We start from the raw sequence: 9,603 nt of genomic DNA, 5'->3' as shown, positions 1-9,603 counted from the left end.
CCGAGATATGATGGTTGAATTAGGAGTCAATTTAGAAGTAGAGAATCAAGAATTAGTTATAAAATTATGCACCCTTACTATTGAAGATGAGGCCAAAATCAACCCTGAAGTTTGGTATACCCCAGAATCAGTAGGAAAACTAGATATTGCTCCTTTTGAAGTGAGCATACGGAATCCAGAAATCCCTGTTAGAGTCAAACAATATCCAATGTCACAGGAAGGGAGGCAAGGACTCCGACCAGTAATCCAGAGGCTAATAAATCAAAGGTTACTGGAGCCTTGTATGTCTCCCTATAATACCCCCATACTGCCCGTAAAGAAACCAGACGGTACTTATAGATTGGTACAAGATTTAAGAGAAATAAACAAAAGAACAATTACCAGGTTCCCAATTGTAGCTAACCCCGATACCATACTTAGTCAGCTGTCACCTGAGGCTAAATGGTATACGGTTATAGACCTGAAAGATGCATTTTGGGCATGCCCCCTTAAAGAAGAATGTAGAGACTTTTTTGCCTTCGAGTGGGAAGACCCAGATACCCATAGGAAACAACAACTCCGATGGACCGTTTTACCACAAGGGTTTACAGAATCCCCTAATTTGTTTGGGCAAGCCCTGGAGCAGGTTCTAAGTACTTACGAAACTAATCCTCAAATTACTTTAACACAATATGTGGATGATTTGCTTTTAGCAGGAAAAACACAGGAGGAAGTTAGATGTGAGAGTATTAAGTTGTTAAATTTCCTAAGTTTAAAGGGATTGAAAGTATCGAAATCAAAGTTGCAATTTACGGAAGAAGAGGTGAAGTATTTGGGACATTGGCTTAGCAAGGGCACAAAAAAATTGGACCCTGAAAGGGTAAATGGTATACTGTCAATAAGACCCCCGAAGAGCAAAAGACAGGTCCGACAATTGCTGGGGTTATTAGGGTATTGCAGACAATGGATTGAAAATTATAGCAATAAAGTAAAATTTTTATATAAAAAAACTAATAGTAGATGGGCTAATAAAATGGACTCAAACCGATAATCAAAGCCTCGAAGAATTGAAGGCTGACTTGGTGAATGCACCTGTTTTGAGTTTACCAGATATTAAGAGACCATTCTACATGTTTATTAATACACAGGAAGGAACAGCCTTTGGAGTCCTAACACAGGAATGGGCAGGGAAAAAGAAACCTATAGGGTATTTTTCAAAATTGCTAGACCCCGTCAGTCGGGGATGGCCCACTTGCCTACAAGCCATTGTAGCTACAGCCTTATTAGTAGAAGAGGCTAAAAAGATAACCTTTGGAGGAGAATTAAAAATATATACCCCTCATAATATACGAGGAGTATTACAACAAAAAGCCGAAAAATGGATAACCGATGCCAGACTATTAAAATACGAGGGCATTTTAATCCATTCTCCAAAGTTGGAAATTGAGACTACAAGCTTGCAGAATCCAGCCCAGTTCCTGTATGGGGAACCCAGTGGTCAATTAAGACATGATTACATGCGTCTAATAGAATACCAAACTAAAATAAGAGAAGATTTAGAAGAAGAAGAGTTACCAGAGAGGACTAAATTCTTTGTGGACGGATCCTCTCGCGTAGTTGAAGGGAAACGCAGATCAGGGTATGCTATTGTAGATGGAAAGTCTCTAGAGTTAATAGAATCAGGGCCCCTACACAAAACTTGGTCGGCCCAGGCTTGTGAATTGTATGCAGTTTTTAGAGCCTTAGAAATTTTAAAGGGCAAAATAGGGACTATATACACCGACTCTAAATATGCTTATGGAGTAGTACACACATTTGGGAAAATGTGGGAAGAAAGGGGACTGATTAATTCACAAGGGAAGAATTTAGTGCACGAAAAATTAATCAGAAAAACTTTAGAAGCTCTGAGGGGACCTCGGAGAATCGCAGTAGTACATGTTAGGGGCCATCAAAAAGGCACATTTTACCACATAAGGGGAAATAATCTAGCAGATGAAGAAGCAAAAAAAGCAGCTTTACACCTATTGACTGAAGGAAAAGAGGGCCAAGATAAACTAGATACCAGGATGAGTTTTACTAAACAGGAAATAGATAAATTACGACAGATAGGAGCCCTAGAAAAAGAAGGTAAATGGGTGCTGCCCGATGATAGAGAAATTGTATCCAAAGGCGTAGCTTGGAGAATCATGAAAGAATTCCACCGACAGACTTACTGGGGAGTGCAAGCATTAGTAGACCAGTTTGGAACTAAATATATGTGCATTGGAATATATGACATAGCAAAAAAACTAGTGGGAGAATGTTTGACCTGTCAGAAGGTTAACAAGCAGCACCTCAGAAAAAAGGTCCCAGGGGGACGATCCATAGCCAGGAGACCATTTGAGAAAATACAGGTTGACTTTACAGAACTCCTAGAAGTGGGCAGGTATAAATACCTATTAGTTATAGTAGATCATTTAACTTACTTTGTAGAAGCTTTTCCCGTAGCCCGAGCAACTGCGAAATCGGTAGCCAAGATATTGTTAGAAAATATCATACCCCGGTATGGGAATGTATTGGTCATAGACTCGGACAGGGGGCCACATTTTACATCCAAGGTCATTAAAGAAACATTAGATCCTTTAGGAATCAAGTGGGAGTATCACACTCCCTGGCATCCTCAAAGTTCAGGAAAGGTAGAAAGGATGAATGGGGAAATAAAAAAACAGTTAACAAAGCTAATGATGGAAACCCAGATGAATTGGATCAAGTGTTAACCCTTAGCTTTGTTGAATATACGAACTCAGCCCAGAACTGACACAGGAGTCTCCCCTTTTGAAATGTTATATGGGATGCCATATGATTTAGAAATACCAAAAGAACATCCTAAAGTAGAAGAGAGATTATTACAGAAATATATTACAGAGCTTATGAAGAGAAGACAAGAATTGATAAAGAAAGGACTAATAGCACAGAGACCTCCACTAGATGTAGCCATTCACCGAGTTAACCCTGGAGACAAGGTTTTAATTAAAACCTGGAAAGACTCATCCTTGACTCCCCGCTGGGAGGGACCTTTCCTTGTTTTGCTTACCACAGACACTGCTATTCGTACCGCAGAGCGAGGATGGACACATGCTAGCAGAATTAAAGGACCGATTTCAGAATCATCGTGGGAAGCCTTTGGAAACCCGGACAATTTAAAAGTAACCTTTAAGAAGAAACCTGGAAACCTCGATAAGTGAGACCACCTTTTGTAAAACCTAACATAGTATTTGTTATAACCCCACATTGTATTTGTTATCCCTTTGTGTGTTATGCATGTAGGGTTTGTAAAGGGAAGTAGTGGACTCATTGTTAGTACGGGTATCTCCCTAACGGCATTTGCCGCCCTTGTTACGACAAAATTGACTTATTGGACATTAAAAGATCTTAAGAAAAGATCGGTAGAACGGTGGGAAGCCTTTGTTAAAAGGAGTACAACCAGAGAAAGGTTGTACCCACGCCAACCACCCCAAATCACATAAGGCTAAAATTGAAAACACCAATTATAGGCGGACCGCGCCGTATGTTGAGTGTCACTCTTGGGAACTGGGAAGCCTTTAAAAAAATCTAAAAGGCTCATACAGGAGGTTCCCCTGAAGAATACGGCTGCTGCCAAGAAGACGGTACACCCTGCTGCTCTGAAGCAAAAGAGTAGGCAGGGGAGGCAGAGACGTATAGAACTTGTGGGGATCGAGGCCGATAAGCCACCTCCTAAGCAGGAATACCCAAAATTGTAAGACCCAGACTCTTTAAAGTCCCAGAGACACTTGGCATCACGGACCGCCCCTCCAAGGCATTAAGGGTTCGTAAAATATCCGTTGACCAAGCCATGGGTCCACTACTCCTCTGGAAGATGATTGTGCTGGGCTTATTAGGAAGACGAATCCAAGGGGAACATAATGTACACCAACCCTTTAAATGGTCATTAATGAGATGGGAAGATCAAACAGTGATCCAAGTACGAAGCGTACCCGGGAACCCTACATTCACACCTACCTTGTGTGAATTGGTACCCATTGAGCCATGTTTAAATCTAAAGGGGTTTTACTTTTGCCCTAGTTCTAATCCTGGGCGAGGATACTGTAACTACCCAAACTCTTATTATTGTGCTTATTGGGGATGTGAAACTATAGCCTCTGATTGGACAGCCGGCGCAGGATCAGATAAGTTTATTCAGACCCAGTGGGGACCCTATGGTTGTACACCCCCCAAACGAGACTCTTCTGGAGGTACGCGTCCGTCCTCCCATTCGGACTGTAAACATTTAATGATAAATATCACCCGTCCTGAAGATCCAGGGTGGTTTTTGGGAAAGACCTGGGGAGTCCGGTACTGGGAGCCCGGGACCGATAGGGGTGGATTGATTTTCATAAAGAAAGAAAGTGTGCAACCTGCTCCTCAAGCAATAGGGCCGAATCTAGCCGTTAAAGGAGCAAAATTAAGAATCAAACCAACGGCTGCGATAATGAATTTGACAAGTATTCCTATGAGCCACCCCACCCCGAAAGATACTGTTGTAATCTCAGAAAGTAAAGCCACAGAGGGGGTAGACAATCCTCTGTGGAAGATTGTACAGGCAACCTACAAAGTATTAAATGCTACAACCCCTAGTATAACCACCCATTGCTGGTTATGCTACGACATAAGACCCCTTTTTATGAAGCAATAGGAGTAAATATGACATATACTGTGAGCAATGATCCCGGCTCACAGTGTCAATGGGAAGATAAGAAGAAGGGGTTGACCATGGAGCAAGTTACGGGAATGGGAATGTGTATTGGTAAAATACCAAAATCAAAGAAAAAGCTGTGTGGGTCTGTGACACTGCAAACCTACACCTCCGAAATTGGATGGATTATTCCCACCCAAAGAGCTAGGTGGATATGTTCAAAAACGGGCCTAACTCCCTGTGTCTCCCTAAGGGTACTTGGTGAGTCCCAAGAATATTATATACAAATAGAGGTAGTTCCCAGGATCTTGTACCACCCAGAAAATGTGATGTACGACCATTGGGACACCCCTCATCCGGTCCGAGTAAAGAGAGAACCAATCACCGCAATTACCATAGCCACCTTACTGGGCCTAGGGGCAGTAGGAGCGGGAACTGGAATCTCCTCCTTAGTGGTGCAGCAGCAGAGCCTTAGCACCCTACGAGCAGCAGTGGATGAGGACTTAGAACGAATAGAAAAATCCATTACAGCCTTAGAAAAATCGTCGACATCGCTATCAGAAGTAGTTTTACAGAACAGAAGAGGGATGGACCTCTTATTTTTGCAACAGGGAGGATTGTGTGCAGCCCTAGGAGAAGAATGTTGTTTTTACGCGGATCATACAGGAGTTGTCAGGGATACTATGGCGAAATTGAGAGAAGGCCTTGAAAAACGTAAAAAGGAAAGAGAAGCCCAGCAAGGGTGGTATGAATCATGGTTCAGTCATTCTCCCTGGCTAACAACCTTATTGTCTACCATCGCGGGCCCATTGGCTTTACTAGTACTAGTGTTGACCTTTGGACCGTGTATAGTAAATAAAATAATTAACTTAGCAAAAAGCAGACTCGAAGCTGCCCACCTACTGTTGATAAGAAGTCAATATGAACAACTAAATGAAGATGAGAGTAAGCATAACCCTATGCTCTCCCTGGCACAGGAGGTTGTTGCTCGATTTGATGAACAAATTAGAAGGGACCAAAACAAAAAGGGGTGATTGTGATATGTGCTAATTTGTTACATCAAATTGAGAAACAGCCTTGAAACAGCCTGGACTGTGATGTGTGCTAATTGGTTACATCAAAGTAAGAAACAGCCTTGGAAACATCTGTGGGAACATCCTACATCCTGTGGTGGGGGCATGTACCCTGCCTGAGATAAGGGAGTTGAGATAGCAAAGCGGCAATGTTAGTTTAGATAGCCTAATATGGTGATGGCGATGTCACACAACTGTGAAATATAGCACGACTTCGAAAGTTGTAAAATATATGCGTGACCTGAGGGTCACCACTCACAATGCAGAGGGCTGAAGAAGACCCCCTAGCAACAGCCGGCGCAACCGCAGAAGTTACAGGAAGTGCCACATATACCCGGGGCTGGAATCGCATATAAGGAGACTGTGAGGGGGGGATCGCGCGCGCCGTTGGTGGAGCAGGAGACTCCCCGCCCGCCCAGCGCTGTTTTGCTTACTTGTAACTTGCTCAATTATTTTATTAAATTGGAATTTATGCAACCCGGCCCGAGTGGTTGTCAATTTGTCGCGTTTACCTGTAACAGAGCTGTCCCAGGACAGTCGCTGCCCTCACCCCCTTGCTTACAACGCAGGGGTGTAGAAGGGGGCAGGCAGAGAAGAGCTGTCCCCAGGGCTGGTATGGGCAGAGCTGGTGAGGAGGAAGCTTCTCTCCTGAGTCCAGGATTGGGCTGCTCTCGCCACAGACTCTGCAGCCCCAGCATTGCAGCGACTGCTGGCCTGCCTACTGCATGCCTCCAGCCCTGTGTCACAGTGGGAGCGGGCCCTTCTGATGGGCTACTTTTCAGCGGTGACCCACACCAACCTGAGGGACCAAACCTTGCCTACTTCTCCCACATCGGACTGCAGTGGAGATCACATGGCCTCAGAGAAGGCGCCCAACATCTCCCAGAGCTTGGGAACAGAGGGCAGGGTTGGCACAGGGACACCAAGGCAGAAGACATCACCCCTGACGTGATCATCCAGCCCTTGGCCTCCGGCTTACGAGGTACATAACTCTGTCCCTTCAGAGGCATCCCCTCAGGACCCTGTAGGCCCCTGAGTCAGATGCCTGGTGCTGCTCACAGAGCAGCTCCCAGGGTTCCTATCCCCTGTGGAACTTCCCCTTCTCTGCCAGATGGGTCCGCAACATGATCTATACCATGCCATGGCAGGGGGGCTGAGCTGGACGGACAGAAGAGCCGGGAGAACTCACACCTGGAAACAGAGATGAGATGACCTGGGCCTCTGCTCCTCCTGCCATCTCTCCTGCCCCACAGCCTCACTCTTCAGTGCCGTTCATAACTCCAGCAGCAGTGTTTCCTCCAAATGCTCCCCTCTGCTCCCAGTCTCACCCAGGCCCTTTCTGCGATTTCTGTCTTCATCCCATCACTAACTCCTCCCTCAATCCCTCTCTCTCTACATGTCTTCTTGCTGAAATCCCACAGACAATTAATGGGGGGGGTGGTGGCGGGGGTGGTGCCGAATGGGACAGGAGGTAGCACACACACTCACCCCTCACCCGCCAGCTCTGTCTATGTCCCCTGAGGGAAATTTTTACCGGTAAAAACCCAGGCAAAGAAAGCACTGAGGGCCTCTGCCTTCTCGGTGTGGTTCGATATACCGAATTATTGACAGATTTCACCTTTCTGTTTTTCATTTCTTTGCAGCAAAAAAGAGTGTACTCAACTTTACGTACTGCGTTTACGAGGAATCTGGGAAAAACTTGTTCTCCCTTTTCATCTCCTTTCTGAAGGCTGGTTTCAAAGCTAGAAGTTGTGAATGAATACCTTGCTTTCGGAAAAGATCTGAAGCATGGAGTGTTTGAGGTAGAGTAATGCATACGACAGGAAGAGTTGAAAGTCACTGAACACAGCATCACTTGTTCAGCACACTTCCAGGTAACTACAGGTCACATTTCATTTCCCAGGAAGAGCAGAGCAGGGTGTTAGAGTGTTTCTTGGCCAGGGTAAGTGAGCAGAGCAGGGTGTTAGAGTGTTTCTTGGCCAGGGTAAGTCTTTGCTAGAGGCAGGTAAGTCTATTGACAGACATATTAACAAGTAATGGCAACTTTTAAGCTACAGTTGAAAAACGGAGTTTGGACAATCATAGCATCGCACTGGCACCAGCCGTCAGTGCTGTATCAGCCACCTGAAATTCCTTGACCAAGTCAGTCTCTTTCCAAGGAAAAATCACAGACTGAGGAGTCGGGGTTCTCAGTTGTCCTTTATATTGTTAAAGAGAGGGTGAGCTTAGTGGCAAGTATTCAGCAGGCAAACATCCCCCACAGCAAGGTGTAGTCGCGGCTGGACACACAGTGTGCCTGCACATGCCATTCCAGATGTGCGCAGTGGTGCCCCCGGAAAAGGGTGGTGCTGTACAGTCGGATGTTTGCCTGTCTGCACGGCGCCCAGTCTTCCTGTCGCTCTCTACCCCACACGGTGCAAGGCCAGGCGTATCAGAAGGGTGGCGGCCGTGCTGGGCAGCTCCCAAAGGCGGACGCCAGCCTGCACGGCAGGTCCCAGCTGACGCTGTCGCTCTTGAGCAGGACCAGGCAGAGCAGCAACACCAGCTGCAGGCAGGCAAGGAGCAGAAACTGCCTCCTGCAGGCCAGGAGAAGATTAAGACACAGGACGGGAAAAATCTGCCTCATCTCTTTCCAGACATCATCTGCAGACACCGCCAGGCCAGCACTGGCACCCTGCATCATGCTGGCCACACCACCCCCTGCCCCGCTCCTGGGCCTCAGGTTAAGGGCCCCGGCAGCTCAGATCTGCTCTTCATCTCCCTGCTGGGCCCACAAACAAGCACCACCCCACAACCCAGGCAAAAGGGATCCTGAGCAAAGTCAGTGCTGAGAAGCTAAAAGCTGACGGATGCCTTGGGACCACTAGCCCGGACATCCCACCACCCACAAATAAGCCCTGGCACGCCGAGCCCCACAGGGCAACTCACTGCAGCCAAAAACTGATCCCACGCCTCTTTGCCACCAGCTGCTCCTCCTGCAGGTCAATGCACAGCAGGGACATGCATTGGTGTGGGCAAGACTGTTGGGCCTTGGGGGCTCAGACCCCCGCCCTCATCCCCACTGATATCAGCGCCCCCAAAGCCGATGGCTACCCTGCAGACCCTCTCTTCCCCAAGTCTCGCATCGGGCTTCTCTGACCTACCAGCTTCACAGCCACCATCTCCTGCATAAGGGACGTGGACAGCCTGGCGGCCTGCTCCGTCTTCCGCCTGTTGTGGGCACCGCAGGTGTTTGGGCTGTGAGGAGAGAGCTCGCTCAGCACTGGGACCGCCACATGGCGAACAGGGAGCCAAGGTGCTGGGCAGGCTCTGCTGGGGCTGAGGCAAGGCGCCGCAGGGTGCCAGCATTGAAAAGACCCTGCCCTCTACTCCCTTCCCGCCTCAGGCTCCAAGGGCATTTAGGAGAGGCTTGGAGCTCTTCAGAGCTGCTTCAAAGAGCCAAGCGGCGTTTGGGGATTTTTTTTTTCTTTTCTTTTTTTTTTTTTTTTCATGAGCTGCTTTGCAAAAGGCAACGGGCTCTTCAGAGAAGGGAAGGGAAAGCTGAAAGGTGTCCTAGAGCCACTTAGGGCTGTGCAGAGCTGCTCAGCACTCCTTAAAGGATTTTAGAGCTTGCGCGAGTGGTCGACTGCTGTTTAGAGGTAATTTAGAGCCATGCAGGCAGTTGGGAGTGCTCCAGAGGCATTCTAGTGGGCTTGGGAGCAGCTTAGATGTCATCAGAGGAGTATTAGATCAGCGGCTCTGTTGTCCAACATTGGCACAGACCTTGCCAAGCCGGCCCTGGGGACACAGATCCCTGGGAGCTGCACAGAGCTCCACCCCCACAGGTTGGGCTCGGGTGCCTGTCACCACTCACCCAGC

This window comes from Apteryx mantelli, unplaced genomic scaffold (assembly GCF_036417845.1).
Source record: "Apteryx mantelli isolate bAptMan1 unplaced genomic scaffold, bAptMan1.hap1 HAP1_SCAFFOLD_87, whole genome shotgun sequence".
Classification (NCBI taxonomy): domain Eukaryota; kingdom Metazoa; phylum Chordata; class Aves; order Apterygiformes; family Apterygidae; genus Apteryx; species Apteryx mantelli.
This window is presented reverse-complemented; position numbering follows the sequence as displayed.